Here is a 14,587-nt window from a genome sequence, read left to right on the forward strand (position 1 = left end):
AATAGCTGATCGTAAAAACGATGAATGAAATAGTTACGTCACAACGGAATCCGGGGTTTGATTCCACACACGGGTTTAATGTATTAATACAATTCTTGTAGTCACTCGCAGTGTCACGGCCGAAATAATGCTAAAGCAATTAAAGAATAATCACTCACTCACCCAGGCACCCATTGGCTTCGTTCAGCTGTGATTCATTGTCTACAGGTTGCATAATTATTCAAGATGTTTGTCTGCAAAAGTTTTTTCTTATTTTCTTATTAACGATGATAGAGTGAATCCTCGACAGAGTTGCTAATGTATTGTAATAATTTCCTAAGTTTCAGTAAAGAGAAAAGTTTACATACTTTTTTTTCACTCACAGCTGTATGTAAGATTGCAATGTGCAGAGAGGGATAGCGTGTTGTCCCTCGTTAAATACCCGGCGTTCTCGGCAGCAAAACGACTCAAATCGAAATAGTTGTAGTTTTTCATGCGAGCGAATGGAAACTGGGAAGTCATTATTATTTTTCATAATCTGATCGTGTAATAATTTCATTAAATTATCCAATCAAACACCAGTAACTAGATACTACCAAACTAACACTTTGCATCGAAGACAACACTGGAGAACTCACAACAGGAAATCACGTTTAGATAATTTCAATACTTAATGACAAATATTGCCTTTTTACGCATTAACTGTTGTAACGTTTCATCAAATATTCTATAAATGCATTAATCTTTAGCAACTGAGACGAGTCGTGTTCATTTAGCCGGCAGCAAAATCTAAAAATGGATGTTATTAGACGTGTGCTTTTTAAAAAAAAATGTTATATAATTGTTTTACTTTTTTTCGGTGTGTGTGTGTGTGTGGGGGGGGGGGGGGGGGGGGGGGGGAGGGGGAGAATACGTAGTAATAGAGTTCGTTGCTCAAACGTCCATGTATTTAAAACTGAAAACAAATAAAGACATTTTGAAAACAGATCAATGTAAGATTTTTAGGATTTTTCCTCAGATTTGTCTTTTTTAAATCACGATTTACATTTGTGCCTTATCAATAACGTAAAATGTTTTGTAGCATTGTAAACAGCATTGCGTTTATTAACCGTGAGTGAGTGAGTGAGTTTGGTTTCACGCCGCTTTGAACAGTATTCCAGCTATATGACGGTGCGTCAGCTTATTGAAGAAGGAAAGTGGTGTCGGTCTCAGAAGTTTACTACTTTCATGAAACCCACGAGCACGGGTGCTGACAAACCAAGAATCACAATCGGGGGTACCGGAATTTGAACTCACAATCATAGGTTTATGGCGTGTCCAAGGGACGCAACTCTGCACAGCGAATTGCGGCGCCTTACACAACTGGGCCACCCGTGCCCCCTTAACTGAAGCCATGATGACATCTTCTGACACAGGAAAATTTAATTGTGTGCTTCCCCTTAAAAGTTTTCTCTATTTCATTGGTAGTTTGATTTTGATACATGTTTCAGTTGTATGTACTGTTGAACAATTGACTTGCTTTTGCATGTGTTGGTCATTGGTGCCACCGGTGGGGCAGGATGCGCTCACTTTTTCGCGATTATCGAAAGGGTTTATCGCTTATATCTATATGTTATGAAATCATTTGTTTATGTCTTCTCTTTCGACGTACAACGGGACCTTGTATATCCGGACAAAAGATAGTAATGGGTTGCACATTGAATAAGTGAGGTGAGGTGAAATAGGGTTTAACGTCGAGTACAAGATGGATGCACTTACATAGTGACGTACATACACGTGTGTGTATGTCTGTTTGTGTAGCTGCTCGTACTAGTCCGGCCTAATGCCGATTTTATAGTTCTAGCCCACTGAGATACCATGTCGAAGTTTAACAATCCTTGTTTTATCCCCTTAATGTCCAGTGCCAAGCACGGTAACAACATCTTTTGACGTCTTTGGGAATGACGTGTCCAGGGATCGAGCCCCCGACGCTCCACCACTAGACCACGGAAGCGGCCAGCAAATAAGAAGGAAGCGTATTATAAGGTAGCATAATGTCAGGTAGCACATTACTGGGTAGCACATTGCATGGTGGCTGATTACCACGTAGCACATTACTGGGTATGGCATTACTGGTATCACATAACTTGGTATGATATTGGTGGTATCACATTACTGGGTAGCACATTACCTGATATGATATTAGTGGTATCACATTACTGGATAGCACATTGAATGTGGCGCATTACTGGGTATCTCATTACTGGTATCAAATTGCTTTATGTATCACATTACTGGGTATCACATTACTGGGTATCACATTGAAAGTGGCACATTTCTAGGTATCACATTACTGGGTAACACATTACTGGTATCACATTACTGGTATCACATTACTAGGTATCATATTACTGGTATCACATTACTGGATAACACATTACTAGGTATCACATAACTGGTATCACATTACTGGGTAACACATTACTGGTATCATATTACTGGTATCACATTACTAGGTATCATATTACTGGTATCACATTACTGGGTAACACATTACTGGTATCATATTACTGGTATCACATTACTAGGTATCATATTACTGGTATCACATTACTGGGTAACACATTACTAGGTATCACATAACTGGTATCACATTACTGGGTAACACATTACTGATATCACATTACTAGGTATCATATTACTGGTATCACATTACTGGGTAACACATTACTGGTATCACATTACTGGGAAACATATTACTGGTATCACATTACTGGTATCACATTACTGGGTAACACACTGCTGGTATCACATTACTGGTATAATATTACTAGGTATCACATAACTGGTATCACATTACTGGGTAACACATTACTGGTAATCACATTACTGGTATCACATTACTAGGTATCATATTACTGGTATCACATTACTGGTATCACATTACTGGGTAACACATTACTGGTATCACATTACTAGGTATCACATAACTGAGTATCACGTTGCAAGATAGCACTATACTAGTTAACTTGTCAATGCGACGTGAACTGTGTCTAGACAGACAAAGCCAGTCAAACACCGGAGCTCCGGGGATCCCTTTAATGTGACATAACACACTCTTACGTTACACCCATAATTAAAAAGATGCAGAAACTTCAAATCCAGATGGGGCATAATATTTCTGAAATATAATTTAAATCTAATTATAATTAAATCCTGGACGTGCCGCTCGTTTCAGTTGCGAGATTTGAAACACAAGCCAGGCCAAAAACAAAATCGGAGAAGAATCTTATGAAACCCAAAACATCGATATTTAAACAAAGACTTTAATCTGACATCGGTATTCCGGGGTGCGAATCTCAAACACAAGGCCAGACTTTGTTAGCTAAGTCAATAGAATATTAATACAGGACAATACCTTCAAGTAAGGCATACAAGCGTCTTCAAGGTTTGGACATTGGGGCCCTTTGAAACGCTAGTAGCCCAGCCCTATCTGTAAGCAAGAACGCGTGGCAGTGGGATAGTAATTGGCACGTGCGCTCCCGGGTAGTTGAGGACAATACCCGGTCGGGTACGGCACGCGACAGCAAGGGGGGGTGGGGGATGGGGTGGGAGGGAGAGGGAGGGGACCCTGCAGGTGCCCTCTGAGCTCCCATAGCGGCGTCTCCGCAAATGTCGTGTCGGGATTTCTGTTTGTAATTGGATTAAATTGCAATGCATATTTTGATCTGAGTTAAAGTATGCTTAATTGTTTAACTCTTGGGTGGGGATGAAATCAACTGAGGTGTGTTTGTTTAATTCTTAAATTTCATCAAATGCGAGGCAGTTTTCGCCATATTCTTTTGCCTCTATTTGATTGAGGCTGATTCCAAAATCAAATATATTTGACCAAATATAGGGAGCGTTGTAGACAAAAAAAAATTTTTTTTTCTTGTTTTAAAGTAAATAAATCCTTTAAAATCGGCAACAAATTCAAAGAAAATGCCAATCCATTTCACACGCGTTATTGTCTATATCGTAAAGGCTTATTAAATCATAACTAGACTCAACTTTTCGTGACTTGCTACTTGATTTCTGGTTAAAAGGCACTTTGTATGCAAATTGTGTGTTTACATTTTTCGCGAAAGCCAGGTGTCATCTTTGATTTTCAGTGATCCATTCACATAATTTTCAACTCTATTTTGGCCTTTTAAGCCATATGGAATCTGTTTCGGATAATCGAGACTGGTTCTTCTCTTGCGTTGACGTTTTATATTCTGTTTTCGTTTTATTAAATTTTTGGTTTTAAATCGTACTGATATGTCATATAACCGATACGACTTTAGATAATGTATGAAAATATAAACGGAGTCAAAACCTCAATGGTGTGGTGGCGGTACGAATAACAAGAAAGGGAAATGATTACAAAGTAACACTTCAAATATACTGGTGTGAATTTAAGCAAATCCCCTGAAGAGTGTATCGTAATACCCCCAAACAAACAAATACAGAGTCTCATATTTCACATGATCTCTTGGCACATTAACACATATGGCCATCTGTAGATTCCACGTTCTGTTATGAACCACCCTTTGATATAAAGCTTTATAACAAGACCAGTAATAACACGTTTTACGTACAAGGCCACGTGACAAAGCTCCATGACAGCGTGGTGCGAAATCTGATATCACTGGACAGGTGTCCACTCCATTGATTTTTCCCCGAGATGTGATTTTACTAATTGTCTCGATGCAGATCGGGCTTGGTAGGGTATAGTTACATGTTTATACACAATGGGTAAAGCCGAGGGGTTCTCTAGACGAGGTTAATTCCGCTATAATTATTGTCTTTAAGTCAGTATAGCACAGAGCGATGCTTTCCCCCAAGAGATCGCCAGACTCTAAGGGTTGAAAGTAATTAATAGCGCACTCGGGGATGTCAATAGCTTGTCGGTTCACCTTGTGGTGATTGACGGGTTTGTTCTTAAGATTAATGATACAAGCTATCAAATTACCTACTCGAGGCTTGTTTATTTTCCTTATATTAACGTTATTTGTTAAATATCGACCGCATAGCATGAACGAAAGCATAATTACCCATGGGATACTTTGGTGATGTAATTTAGGAATGATTCAATGGCCTTAAATTAAATTTTGTTTCTATTAATCGGAAAATAATGTTCTTTCAATATGAAACAACACAATGTTCCTATGGCGACAAGACCACAATTTCCAGGAAAAAGGGGGAAAAGATGTAAGAATTAAAAAGCAAAACATGCTTGACAATATATTACCTTTTTTCTGGTATATAATTTAGAATTCGGTTCAGACATCAACCACTGGGTTGTTTGGTCGTAAAACAACAACAACAACAACAACAACAACAACAATAATAATAATAACTACATCAAAAGAAGAAAAAAACAAACACAAATTTTACTTTATTTCAATTTTACTGGATGTATGTGCACATCCCCACTTTTACTGACATGGTTCGGAATAACGAGGTTTCATTGTATAGACATTCACAACATTAATCTTCCCGAGTGCGGAATGTCTGGTACAACAGGGTCCGGATTAATGGGGGTTTAGTGTATAAGTCAATGTCTAAACTCAGTCAATTTGTAATCTAAACAAAGAATTCAGCCAGTTTATAAATTACTTGATACACTCAGACACCTTACAAATTGCTTGTAAATGCCATTGATTTATTTGACAGATTGGCTGATTCTAAGAGTAAGAAAACATGATCATTGAACTGTATTTCAGTAACATCGCGGCGAGTCAGGCTGCTGAAGAAGGAATGACGTAGATGTTTACCACTAGAGGCGCAAAAGTAGGACAAATGAAGTATCATTATATGTCATGATGTATAAAATAATACTTCATTTCCATTTCTGAATAAAATGTGATATACTTGTTCGGGGCTAGAGAATGTGGCAGCATGCATTGAGCATGGTTTCTAATCAACAAAACCTGGGGTCATGGTGACCATATGAATATTCCGGAATGCGTTGTCTTCCCGCTATTTAGCTTGTGCTTCTATTGAGTGGTTTTCAGACATTATTTCAAATTCTAATAGTAAAATACTTTTTCAAAATACTTATAATATTAAAATGTCATAAATGACCCTTACATTTCAATACATAGTTCCAATACGGTATGGCAATTTAAACAAACACATGCCAGATATGTAATCACACACACACACACATGTTTTGCCCCGCTTTAACAAATAAATCAATACCCTAGCAAACACCCTCGTTCCATCGAAAAATTAGCTCGAAGCAGTGCAAGATTATTATGACATAAAAGTACAATTAATGACCCTCAGATACTGCTCACTGGAAACAGGAATAGAGTTGAGCCCTTTGTCTATCGCAGTACACGTGGAGACATCATTTCAGGTCCCGGCGAGATCTCGTCACGTGACCCCCAGCTGCAGTCGCGAGACAAAGCTGGCTTGGATTCAACACGTAAAGCTCAGCATCATTGAAAGAAGGAAATGGTCATAAGTGATAAAATCTCAACCCAAAATACAGACTGATCAATATTAGACGATAAAGGCCGTGGATGCGGGTGGGGTTAATGGGTAATGCCTGAGATACGGGGGTAAAGGGAAAGGGGGAGGAGGTGATGTTGAAGTTATCAACGTGATGGAGATTAATATTGGTAATTAACTTATGAAGTATCACTCGACGGATATACTTCAAATTGGAGTTTCATGAAGAGCCCACTGTTCACCTTATTTTCTATTCGTAAGTGCAACAATTACTGGTCATGATTTTATAAGAAGATATTTTAAAATGTGAAGTTTACACGAGATAAGGCTTTTCCATTGGACGAGAAGTCGGTCACGTGGCCGCGAAACTGACGTTCATAAGTGTATGAACGACACAATTTGACGTTCATATGTTTTTATACACGATACTGTATTCCTGAAATAACGCAAACACTGACTGACTTCGTCCCTGGGAATTCCCGTGGGCGGATACATACAGAATTCATTTACAGGTTCATATACAACATATCTCTCCCGTTACGTTTATCGTGTCGGCCATTTTGACGTCTTGCATTTGATGTAAATGTATTACGACTCGCTGTCACTGTGACTGACTTACTGAGGTAGTTGTTAACAGGCCTTCTCTACTAATGATGATATTACTTGAATATATGTGTTGTAAACAAACTACAAAGATGTCACTGTAGAACGCTGTGAGCACACATACGCTCACGTCACTTCTCCTTTTGAGGAACTACTTCATGCCGCGATACAGCTGGCTGTTGTGTGGCTGTCAGTGTAAACATGTAGTCACACTACTAAATAAAACTGTGTGTAGATCTACATCCTTCGAGGTAAAAATAATGATATAAAAATAAAAAATTGACTTTCACTTTTATGTGAGTTCATTGGAGTCAATTGGACGTCAGTTGGACGTTTTAACAGCAGCGTTCAGTGACGTCTTTGTACCTTTCGATCAAATACGGTTTTTAACAGAGATTGAAATTTGGCGCTTCTTTTGTAGCCGACGGTAACGTCACATATATGCGCACAATGAGCGGTATAACGTCACAATAGTGACGCGTGGTATAGAACTAAACCTTTCAAGGCTTGCTTATTTATGTTTAGCGGTACCCACTTCGTGTTTGCCTACGAAGCAGCTGCCCTGCACACTTTCAATATCCGTCATATATGCGAGTCAGGCATATTGATGTAAAAAACAAAAAACAACAAAAAAACAATGTTCGATATAAGCACCATACTTTGTTTGAAGACACAGTGTGGGAATTTCGTAACTTCAGATCGACAACCACTTAAGATATTGAACTCATCCATGTAATTTCACTCAATATCTTCGCTAACGCGAAGGAGTTTTATTTCGTCAGGATAGAATTGAGATAAACCTACTATGTTGAGCTAGGTTACCTGTAGATTTAACAGCCTTAAATATGCTATTTGAAACCTTCCACAGGTAACGTTGCCCTACATTGAATGCACAGTGTTTATCTCCTGATTATGAAGGTCATAAAACGTAAGTTATATGCCTTATATGATACTGAGTGTGCATCTTGCACGTCAATCGGGAGAAACAAAGGGATATCGTTCACATATGAATAATCTAATCCTGATTTTGAGAATATTAACTTATCATCAGTCGATTCTTTGAAGATTCTTCTTTTCTGCCTTTTCAACATATGTTATTGTCATAAGACAAATCGATTGGTTGAAGTCGGCCATATTGCATTCAGCCTATACCATTCGCCCCGATTATGTTTCTAGGTTTGTCAGCAGTATACCCGTGCTCGTCGCTGTGCAGAGTTGCGTCCCTTGGGCACGCCAGAAACCTATGATTGTGGGTTTGCATCCCGGTTCGCCCCGATTATGTTTCTAGGTTTGTCAGCGCCGTATCCGTGCTCGTGGGTTTCACCGAACTGGTAAACGTCTGAGACCTGCATTACTTCCGGCTTTCCTTCCACAGTAAGGTGAAACGCCGTGATATATCTGGAAAACTGCTCCAGTCCAGTCCAGTCCGAACTGTATACCAACAGGCCCCATTGGTAAGCCTGTAGGAGTTGTGCGCTTTCTAACCGTAGGGAGATGACAGACCAGGAATCATAAACAAAGCGAATCGGAGACCAACGGCAATATCAGAATAGTTCATGGGGGGAAGCTACGCATTACACCAGATAATGTTTCAAGCTTACCTAAATAATTGAATGCAACGGATGTCGTAAATAAATTCAAACTAACTAACCTAGTCCTGTTCGAAGAGGACACGATGGCCCAGTAGTCTAAGGCAACGCAATACGTTGTGCATTTGTGCCCCTTAGGAATGCCAGGGAACCTATGATCGTGGGTTCGAATCCCAGATTCTCCCTGTTAGTCTTTCTTGGCTGTCAGCACCATACCCGTGCTCGAGTGTTTCACCAAAGTGTTAATCGTCCAAACCCTGCATCACTTCGGGTTTTCCTCCCACAATAAGCAGACATGATTTGACATAACTGTATAATACTGTTTACAAATCAATCAGACAAATTGTCGTAACAACCCGCCCCATATCTCTTGACACATGGCTTATGACTGAAAGAGAGGTCAATTCAAATCAAACTCATAGTTAATAATGAATATTAGTTGAATGATTTGATACAAATCAAATGCGACGGACGAAATCGAGTCCAGTGACCTTAAAGATTACAGTGTCGTTGTTACGCAACATTGTGACTTCTATTCATCTCGCAAGCCTTCACAGCCTCTGACACTAATCCGATTCTACGGGGATTTAACGGGACCAGCTAAACAAGAACACAGTGAATGAGGCTGTGCCAGTTCCTCGGGCGTATGTAATACAACGATGACGACCAATCTGCCTGTCTTGTCCGTCTTTTCACCCGAACACGCATCGACTACAGACCAACACGTACATACCTTTACACAGTCTACCATCGGAACGAACGCCATTAGAGGAATAAATAGCTGTATTTGGCCAGACATTATATCTCTTGGTTTATGGATTTGTATAGGGATTAATTAAATAAAAAGACATTTCTTTAATACTTGCTCTCATTAACTATCACACTCCGATATAAAGGTTATCGAATTGTAATTTGTATGCACTGTCGTCTTGTTTTAAAAAGAGAAAAAAAAATACATAGCTCTGGCCATTTTGTGACCTTGTGAGGCCCAGTTCTCGTGCTTTGTCGTCAGAACATGGACCACCTTGTTGCTTATACTATTAATGATATGTTACTACAATTACTGCTGCCATGTACCTGACTGCTACTTTCTACTACAAGTTGTTGCTGCGGCTAACGTTGCTGTTACTTTTAATATTTATGTTGGTGTTACTTCTAATATTGCTATTGTTTATACTACATGCACATTTAGTCTTGCTGTTAACTGTAATATTGATATTGCTGTTACTTCTAATATTGACAGTGCTGCTACTTCGAATATTCATATTACTGTTCCTTCTAATATTGATATTGTTGTTACTTCTAATATTGATATTGCTGTTACTATATGCACTGTTAGTCTTGCTGTTAATTGTTATATTGATATTGCTGTACCTTCTAATATTGATATTGTTGTTACTTCTAATATTGACAGTGCTGCTATTTGAATATTCATATTACTGTTCCTTCTAATATTGATATTGTTGTTACTTCTAATATTGATATTGCTGTTACTTCTAATATTGACAGTGCTGCTACTTCGAATATTCATATTACTGTTCCTTCTAATATTGATATTGTTGTTACTTCTAATATTGATATTTCTGTTACTTCTAATATTGATATTGTTGTTACTTCTAATATTGATATTGCTGTTACTATATGAACTGTTAGTCTTGCTGTTAATTGTTATATTGATATTGCTGTACCTTCTAATATTGATATTGTTGTTACTTCTAATATTGATATTGCTGTTACTTCTAATATTGACAGTGCTGCTACTTCGAATATTCATATTACTGTTCCTTCTAATATTGATATTGTTGTTACTTGTAATATTGATATTGCTGTTACTTCTAATATTGATATTGTTGTTACTTCTAATACTGATATTGCTGTTACTATATGCACTGTTAGTCTTGCTGTTAATTGTTATATTGATATTGCTGTTCCTTCTAATATTGATATTGTTGTTACTTCTAATATTGATATTGCTGTTCCTTCTAATATTGACATTGCTGCTATTTCTAATATTTAAATTGCTGTCCCTACTAATATTGATATTGTTGTTACTATATGCACTGTTAATCTTGCTGTTAATTGGAATATTGATATTGTTGTTACTTCTAATAATGATATTTCTTCTACTTCTAATATTGATTTAACAGCTTCTTATTTGTTGTTCCTTCTAATAATGATATTGCTGTCCCTTCTAATATTGATATTGTTGTTCCTCCTAATGTTGACATTGTTTTTACTTCTAATATTGATATTGCTAATCCTTCTAATATTGATATTGTTGCTTCTTCTAATGTTGACGTTGTTGTTACTTCTAATATTGATATTGCTGTTACTTCTAATATTGATATTGTTGTTACTTTTAATATTGATACTTCTAATACTGATATTGTTGTTACTTCTAATATTGATATTGCTGTTCCTTCTAATATTGATATTGCTGTTACCTTTGTTACCCGTGAAGATCCGGGGTAGAATAGGTCTTGAGCAACCCATGCTTGCCGTAAGAGGCGACTATGCTCGATATAAGAGGCGACTTACGATTTGGATGTTGCACTCAGCAATATTGCAGTTATATAGATCGGGTGGTAAGGCTTGCTTGACTTGGTTGATGCATTTCGTCGTATCCCAATTGCGTGGATCGATGCTCATGATGTCTATCACTGGAATGTCTGGTCCAGACTTTATTATTTACAAAGCGCCGTCATATACCTGGAATACCTTGCGTTAAACAACAGACAGACAAACAAACAAACAAACAAACAAACAATTCTTCCCCTTAATATTATCATTGCTGTTCCCTCTAATAGTGATATTGCCGTAACTACTAATATTGTTGCTTTTCGTATTGCGACTTCTATTGGCACAGCGCTGCTAAAGCTGATGTTCATGCTAGCTGTCACTATTGACGTTACCGTTATCGTTACTATTACCCCGATGGTGACGTTAGCAGATTAATGACTTCTCCCCTAGCAGAACTAACTACCTCCACAGTGTCTAGCAGAACCCATGAGTCCCTGCTGCATCCCCACCACATCTCTCTCCGACTACCACCACACTACCATAGCTCTCTCCTACTACCACCACACTACCATACCTCTCTCCTACTACCACCACACTACCATACCTCTCTCCTACTACCACCACACTACCATACCTCTCTCCTACAACCACCATACTACCATACGTCTCTCCTACAAACACCACACTGCCATACGTCTCTCCGACTACCACCACACTGCCATACGTCTCTCCGACTACCACCACACTACCATACCTCTCTCCGACTACCACCACACTGCCATACGTCTCTCCGACTACCACCACACTGCCATACGTCTCTCCGACTACCACCACACTACCCATACCTCCCTCCTACAACCACCACACTACCATACCTCTCTCCGACTACCACCACACTACCATACCTCTCTCCGACTACCACCACACTACCATACCTCTCTCCGACTACCACCACACTGCCATACGTCTCTCCTACAACCACCATACTACCCATACCTCTCTCCTACAACCACCACACTACCATACCTCTCTCCAACTACCACCAGACTACCATACGTCTCTCCTACAACCACCACACTACCATGGCTCTCTCCGACTACGACCACACTGCCATACCTCTCTCCTACAACCACCATACTGCCATACCTCTCTCCGAGTACAACCACAACAACCATACCTCTCTCCGACTACCACCACACTACCATACCTCTCTCCTACTACCACCAAACTACCATAGCTCTCTCCTAATACCACCACACTACCATAAGTCTCTCCTACTACCACCACGCTACCATAAGTCTCTCCTACTACCACCACACTACCATACCTCTCTCCTACTACCACCACACTACCATAGCTCTCTCCTACTACCACCACACTACCATAAGTCTCTCCTACTACCACCACGCTACCATAAATCTCTCCTACTACCACCACGCTACCATAAATCTCTCTTACTACCACCACACTAACATACCTCTCTCCTACTACCACCACAGTACCATACGTCTCCCCTAGTACCACCACACTACCATACCTCTCTCCGACTACCATCACACTACCATACCTCGCTTCGACTACCACCACACTACCATACCTCTCTCCGACTACCACCACACTACCACACCTCTCTCCGACTACCACCACACTACCATACGTATCTCCGACTACCACCATACTACCATACCTCTCTCCGTCTACCACCACACTACAATACCTCTCTCCGACTACCACCATACTACAATACCTCTCTCCTACTAACACCGGACCGCCTCCGTGGTCTACTGGTAGAGCGTCCGCCCGGAGAGCGGAAGGCCCGGGGTTCGATCCCCGGCCGCGTCATACCAAAAGAGGTTAAAAGATGGTACTTGTTGTTACCCTGTCTGGCGCTCAGCATTAAGGGGCTAAAACAAGGACTGGTCGGCTCGGAGTCAGTATACTGTGTCTGAGTGGGGTATTCATGTTAAACTGCGGCATGGTATCTCAGTGAGCTAGCACTATAAATCGGCATTAGTCCGGACTAGTACAAGCAGCCACACACATACATACACGTGCATGCACGTCGCTATATAAGTGCAATAATCTTGGACGCGACGTCAAACCCCATTTCACCTCACCTCCTACTACCACCACATTACCATACCTCTCTACGACTACCACAACACTACCATACCTCTCTCCGAGTACCACACTACCATACCTCTCTCCTACAACCACCATACTACCATACCTCTCTCCTACTACCGTCACACTACCATACCTTTCTCCGAGTACAACCACACTACCATACCTTTCTCCGACTACCACACTACCATACCTCTCTCCCACTACCACCACACTACCATACCTCTCTCCGTCTACCACCACACTACCATACCTCTCTCCGACTACCACCACACTACCATAGCTTTCTCCGACTACCACCATAATACCATACGTCTCCCCGAGTACAACCACACAACCATACCTCTCTCCTACTACCACCACATTACCACACCTCTCTCCTACTACCACAATACTACCATATCTCTCTCTGACTACCACCATACTACCATACGTCTCTCCGAGTACAACCACACTACCATACCTCTCTCCTACTACCACCACACTGCCATACCTCTCTCCTACAACCACCATACTACCATACCTCTCTCCGAGTACAACCACAACAACCATACCTCTCTCCTACTACCATCACACTACCACACCTCTCTCCTACTACCACCACACTACCATACCTCTCTCCTACAACCACCACACTACCATACCTCTCTCCTACAACCACCATACTACCATACCTCTCTCTGACTACCACCATACTACCATATCTCTCTCTGACTACCACCATACTACCATACGTCTCTCCGAGTACAACCACACTGCCATACCTCTCTCCTACTACCACCACACTACCATACCTCTCTCCTACAACCACCATACTACCATACCTCTCTCCGAGTACAACCACACTACCATACCTCTCTCCTACTACCACCACACTGCCATACCTCTCTCCTACAACCACCACACTACCATACCTCTCTCCTACAACCACCACACTGCCATACCTCTCTCCGACTACCACCACACTACCATACCTCTCTCCTACAACCACCATACTACCATACGTCTCTCCTACAACCACAATACTACCATACCTCTCTCCTACAACCACCATACTACCATACGTCTCTCCTACAACCACCATACTACCATACCTCTCTCCGACTACCATACCTCTCTCCGAGTACAACCACACCACCACACCTCTCTCCGACTACCACCACATTACCACACCTCTCTCCTACTACCACAATACTACCATATCTCTCTCTGACTACCACCACATTACCACACCTCTCTCCTACTACCACAATACTACCATATCTCTCTCTGACTACCACCACATTACCACACCTCTCTCCTACTACCACAAT

The sequence above is a fragment of the Haliotis cracherodii genome, unplaced genomic scaffold (assembly GCF_022045235.1).
Source record: "Haliotis cracherodii isolate W230 unplaced genomic scaffold, xgHalCrac1.p SCAF_5, whole genome shotgun sequence".
Lineage (NCBI taxonomy): Eukaryota > Metazoa > Mollusca > Gastropoda > Lepetellida > Haliotidae > Haliotis > Haliotis cracherodii.